The 6,711-nt window shown below is 35.9% G+C and overlaps 1 non-coding gene across 1 annotated transcript; it reads left to right on the plus strand.

Annotated features, from left to right (window-relative positions):
- Positions 1-289: 289 nt before the first annotated feature.
- Positions 290-396, plus strand: LOC123572560 (U6 spliceosomal RNA). Its single transcript, XR_006697132.1, has one exon. It is a non-coding gene; the product is annotated as a U6 spliceosomal RNA (small nuclear RNA).
- The last annotated feature ends 6,315 nt before the right edge of the window (positions 397-6,711 follow it).

Here is a 6,711-nt window from a genome sequence, read left to right on the forward strand (position 1 = left end):
TACGTGATGCTTTCCTTGATTCTCCAGGGTGAATAGGCATGTTTCCTATTTGCTTTAAGGCCTGGTATTTTCCACATCCCAACATTTTTCACATTGCATTGCACATAGCTCTTTATTGCTCTGTGACCTGTTAACTCTAATGGGGTAGGGATTCTGTCTCTTTCATTCACTTTGGTATCACTATGTGTAGCACAGATTAGTGCCCTGTAAATGTTGCTTGAATGAGTGAATACATAAATGAAATGATCCATCCTTGTGAAATTCTACCAAGTTTAAAAAATATATACTTGTGCTTGCCTTGGTAGCACATATACTAAAACTGGAATGATACAGAAAAGATTAGCATGGCCCTTGAACAAGGATGACATTCAAATTCATGAAGATTCCACTTTTTAAATAAACTCTGGAGCTCTATTGTATAGCATGGTAACTATAATTAGCATTAATGTATTAATTATATACTTGAAAATTGGTAACAGAGTAGATATTAAGTGGTCTCACTGCAAAAAATTGGTAAGTATGAGAGAAAATGAATATATTAATTCACTTATTTTAAGCATTTCACAATGTATACATAAATCAAAATATCACTTTGTATATGTAAATATATACAATCCTCATTTGTCAATTATACCTCTGTAAAGCTGGGGGGGAGGGGAAGGAAAAAACAAATAACAAGGCAAAAATATAAATGTATGTAATACACACAAACTTATACTTAAAATATAGGATAATCCATTAATTATTTTCTTTATTTCCTTTTCCTAACATTTTTAACCTCAGCTTATCTATCAACAACTTGCTGTTTGTCATTCAGAGACATAGTTTAGAATGTCCTAATTTTAATTTGTACAATTTTCCTTTTGAGTATGAATTCTTGTTAGTCAATAGATGTGTCTTTCTTGGCTTTACCAAATTTCTTGAAAGGATGTCATTTGCAAGCTTCATTTTTCTCAGCTGTGTGACTTTTACTGCCTAACATCCATCAAAAGACTTTCTTAATATTTAACATGAGATTCTCTTCGACAACTCTAAAGACCTGTTCTCAGTCCTGATCCAACTCCATCTGTGTATTCTGGAACAAACAAATCCTGTATTTACTTGAAGGACGAAATAATGATAGCACAAACTCCCACTGCCCTGGTTGTCAGAAAATCATCAACTTCAACGTGTTTACAATTATTTATGGGTGTCCTCAAAGGATTATCTGTCTAGGTATGAATTTGGAAAACCAAGATTTACCACTTTGCCTCCTACCTGCTTTTCTGCTCTTGTTCTGTTTCTTATTCGTCTCACTTAAGACTCGGGGTAGCTTCCTTACTCTCCCTGTTTGCATTGACAAAGCCAATGTTCATTCCAAGGTGCTTATTCCAGATGCTCCCAAACATGCAGTTCTCAGACTGTGGAAGTTCTGCTGAGTTTCAGCAGAAGTAGATGGCACAGGCAAAAACGACCTTTTCTCCAATGTTACACCTTTTTTTTTTTTTCTTTTCTTTTTGAGACGGAGCCTCACTCTGTCGCCCAGGCTGGAGTGCAGTGGCGCCATCTTGATCTCCACTCACTGCAAGCTCCGCCTCCCAGGTTCAAGGGATTCTCCTGCCTCAGCCTCCCCAGTAGCTGGGATTACAGGTGTGTGCCACCATGCCCGGGTGATTTTTTGTATTTTTAGTAGAGACAGCGTTTCACCACGTTAGCCACGATGGTCTCTTATCTCCTGATCTCATGATCTGCCTTCCTCTGCCTCCCAAAGTGTTGGGATTACAGGCGTGAGCCCCCGCGCCTGGCCATGTTACACCATTTTTATCACTTGGCTCTGTATGCGGAGTTGACAAAATCTCTCTGGAAAGCTCCTCTCAGCTTCCAGGATTCATTCTTTGCCCAGCATGTCACCTTGCATAGTCCGTCCTAGCAAATACTTTTGCTATCACTCTCAGAAATCACTGTCTTCTAAACATGGGAAAACTATGTGTAAACAATTTTATGTAATCCATCGAACCTCTATCCACTATCCCTTCTGCAGTCCCCAATCAACCAAATTTTGTTTTCTTTTTTCTAAGTGAAATAACAAACCCTACTATGCACAGTAATGTGCGTAATCACATGATATATGAAGGGGAAAGGGCGAGGGAGGTATGTTTTGCAGCAACTATCCAGGTTTGTTGTTTTTTTTTTCATTCACACCTGTTGGAGACTAATAGAGTAGTATAGGGATTTTCAAAGTGAACTGCAATTATATTAGCCATGATAAAAATTCAATATATATAGTCAAATATCATATTTATGGATTATGTTACCTACTAGCTAAATTTAAAAAATAAAAAAAACTTTTATATTAGGTTCCGGGGTACATGTGAAGGTTTGTTATATAGGTAAATTGCATATCACAGAGGTTTGGTGTACAGATTATTTCACCACCCAGGTAACAAGCATAGTACCTGATTGGTAGTATTTCCATCCTTTCCCTCTTCCCTCCGTCCACCCTCAAGTAGGACCTGGGTCTATTATTCCCTTCTTTGTTTTAATATGTACTCAACGTTTAGTTCCCACTTATAAGTAAGGACATGCAGTATTTGGTTTCTGTTCATGTTAGCTCACTTAGGATAATGGTCTCTAGCCCTATCCGTGTTGTTGCAAATGACATGATCTCATTCCTTTTTTTTTTTTTTTTTTTTGAGACAGAGTCTTGCTCTGTTGCCCAGACTGGAGTGCAGTGCAGTGGTGTGATCTCAGCTCACTGCAAGCTCCGCCTCCTAGGTTCACACCATTCTCCTGCCTTAGCCTCCTGAGTAGCTGGGACTACAGGTACCTGCCACCACTCACAGCTAATTTTTTGTATTTTTTCTTTTTAGTAGAGATGGGGTTTCACCGTGTTGGCCAGGATGGTCTCGATCTCCTGACCTTGTGATCTGCCTGCCTCGGCCTCTCAAAGTGCTGGGATTACAGGTGTGAGCCACCATGCCTGGTCTCTCATTCCTTTTTTTATGGATGCATAGTATTCTACGGTGTATATGTGTCACATTTTCTTTATTCAGTATATCAGTGATAGCATTTAGGTTGATTCCATATTTTTGCTCTTGTGAATAGTGCTGCAATAAACATACACGTGTGTGTCTTTAGGGTAGAATGATTTATATTCCTTGGCTATATACCCAATAATAGGATTGATGGGTCGAATGGTAATTCTGCTTAGAGTTCTTTTAGAAATCACCAAATTGCTTCCCACAATGGCTGAACTAATTTACATTCCAATCAGCAGTGTATAAGTATTCTCTTATCTCTGCAACCTAACCAGCATCTGTTATTTTTAACTTTTTAATGATGGTCATTCTGACTTGTATGAGATGGTTTCTCATTGTGGTTTTGATTTGTGTTTCTCTAATGATTAGTGATATTGAGCATTTTTAATGCTTGTTGGCTACATATATCTTCTTTTCAAAAGCGTCTGTTCATGTCCTTTGTCCACTTTTTAATGAAGTTGTTTGTCTTTTGCTTGTTGAATTAAGTTCCTTGTAGATTCTGGATATTAGAACTTTGTCATATGCATAGTTTACAGGTATTTTCTCCCATTCTGTAAGTGGTGTGTTTACTGTGTTGTTAGTTTCTTTTGCTGTATAGAAGTTAGTTCATTAGTTTAATTAGGTCCCATTTGTCAAATTTTGTTTCAGTTGTTTTTGGTGCATTTGTCGTTAAATCATTGTCAAGTCCTATGTCAGAATGACATCTTCTAGGGTTTATATAGTTTTAGGTTTTGTATTTAAGTCTTTAATCCATCTTGAGTTGAGTTTGCATATGGTGTAGGGAAGGGATCCAGTTTCAACCTTCTGCTTATGGCTAGCCATTTATTCCAGCATCATTTATCAAATAGGGAGTCCTTTACCCCATTGCTCATCTTTTTTTTTTTTTTTTTTTTTTTTACTTTGTCAAAGACCAGATGGTCGTAGGTGTATAGCTTTATTTCTGGGCTCTCTATTCTGTTCCATTGGTCTATGTGTCTGTTTTTGAACCAATGCCATGCCGTTTTGATACTGTAGCATTATAGTATAGTTTGAAGTCAGGTAATGTGATGCCTCCAGCTTTGTTCATTTTGCTGAGGATTGCTGCCTTGTCTGTTCAAGCTCTTTTTTGGTTCTATATGAATTTTAAAATAGTTTTTTTCCTAATTTTGTGAAGAATGTCACTGGTAGTTTGATAGGAATAGCATTGGATCTATAAATTGCTTTGGGTGATATGGCCATTTTAAGAATATTAATTCTTCCTATCCATGAGCATGGAATTTTTTTTCATTTGTTTGTGTCATCTCTGATTTCTTTGAGCAGTGTTTTGTAATTCTCATTGTAGAGCTATTTCACCTCCCTGGTTAGGTGTATTCCTAGGTATTTTATTCTTTTTGTGGTTATTGTAAGTGGGATTGTGTTCCTGATTTGGCTGTCAGCTTGGATGTCATTGGTGTATAGAAATGCTACTGATTTTTTACATTGATTTTGTATCGAGGCTTAACTGATTTCATTTATCAGATCTAGGAGTTTTTGGGCAGAGACTATAGGATTTTCTAGGTATAGAATCATATCTTCTTATTTGTGACCCCACAATCAACACTTGAAGTGCTTTTGTGGTTATTTGCAGACATGTACAGAGTCACAAAAATTTTGAGTTGCCCGACGTGTCCATTCCCAGCTAAAGTCAGACAATGCAATGATCAGCCTTCTCATTTCAGCTGTCATACTGTCAGCAAATGTGCTGTATGCAGTCTTTTTGGTACCACGTTTTTGTATTTTTGTGCTTTTTATTGGTTATTGCTGTGTAAAATGGCCTGTGAATATAAAAGCTGAAGTTCTGTGTGTTGTTCCTAAGTGTAAGTAGGCCGTAATATGCCCTACAGAGAAAATATTTGTTGTTTGTTAGATAAGTTTCTTTCAGATGTGTTGTCATGGATTCAGTGAGTTGACTGTGAATTCAATTGTTCATGAGTCAACAATATATAGTAAATAAGGTGTCTTTAAATGAAACACACATAAAACATGGTTATGTATTGATTAGTTGGTGAAACTGTAAACAGAGACTTACAGGAACCTAACCTTTCATTTCCCATAAGAACAATGGTTCAGTATTTGCTAATGTAGTATTCAGACTTTACAAGATATAACTACCATAAATAATAAGAAGCAGCTATATGTTAAAATAATGTTAAAATTTAAATACTTAAAAATATGTTAAAATTTGAAATATGACGGAAGCGCTCTCTCTTCTCTCTCTCTCTTTTTTTTTTTTTTTGGCTTGTGTGCTTGGGAGTTTGTGGTAGGTAGTGATATTCATATTCAGTCAGTGAATATTTGGGGATCTATTGAAACCCATGTGTGCCTGATTGAGTGGACTTACAAATCATTGTATATCACTAACTAAATTAACCCTCACAGGTATGGACAAATGACTTGAAAATATTCCTATACAGAAAAAAAAAGAATGCAATGAAACATAAGTAAACAAAAACGTGAAAAAAAGGCAGAGCTCACAAATTCAATTGTGGTGTAAGCTACTCGGCAGCTTCTTATTAAGAAATAAATAGCAGTCTCATAGGATTTGACACACTTGCCTCCCTCTTAATTAAAATTAGTAATTATTTTATATGAAGATTTAAAATCACTAGAATGTGTGTACAATAGCTCCCACCCTAAATATTTTTCCTTTTTATATTATTAACAAATGATTATGCATGTTAATCACTCACAAATCATTTATAAATATAATGCCGCACACAGTTGACTTTTTACTCATGGGGTGAGAGACCACTGGAATAATAAAGTAGTGAAGTTTTGGAAAAGAAGCCATAAAAGGTCACTTTTTATTCACAGAAACATGATCTATAATTTTAAGTCTTAAGTATCTATTTGAAAATAAAACCTTTGCAATGATTCAAGGTCATTAATTTTTAAAATTCTGGAGAATTCAGCCCTGGTATTGGTGACAGCCCATGGAAGCTTTGTTTTTTTCTCTTGCAATCATTCCTGATTTGGACTCAGTACTTTAGTCATGAATGCCAGTTATGCTTTGACCATAGTATCTCAGGTCTGTGTGTATTTTTATAGAGAATACAGAATAAGAAGGAAAAAAACATTTTAAAATTCCTTGGATCAGATTTTGATACTTTTCAAAATACTGGTAAAAGCCAATTGGTCAAACAATAAAACACATAAAATAAGTTGTTACCCACTCTGCACGACAATGTAAGTATTTCAAGAAAGTCAATCAACAAAACTCTCCATGTAAGACATTTGCCTGAGAGTGCTAGGAATCGGCTTTTCATGTTTTAACAACTTCAGGAAGCTCGTGGAGAATATGAACTGTGCAGTCATTCCCTTGTGTGTTTCTTTATATTCTACCATATGGGTTTCTAACTTCATGTATAGATTTAACTGTTTATCCTTATGTAAATAGTGGCCTCTGTGAAACTTCTTCTGCAGGGCAATTTTAACATATTGAGAGATAACAATTGTCTTATTCTCACTTCTCTAGGAAAATTTTTAAAAAATTTAATTCACATCTCGATCTAAACACACTCACACTTGTATACTTACTAAGATAAATGAATAGGTATTTCTGTTCTGGGGTTCCTTGTACCACAGGGAATTTACAACTTATTGTTGCTTTAAGAGCCACCAAGAAGGTAGTCTTCTTGGTGAAGAAAGACATCGATCCTAAAGGTAGAGGCTAGCT

Source organism: Macaca fascicularis, chromosome 3 (assembly GCF_037993035.2).
Source record: "Macaca fascicularis isolate 582-1 chromosome 3, T2T-MFA8v1.1".
Classification (NCBI taxonomy): domain Eukaryota; kingdom Metazoa; phylum Chordata; class Mammalia; order Primates; family Cercopithecidae; genus Macaca; species Macaca fascicularis.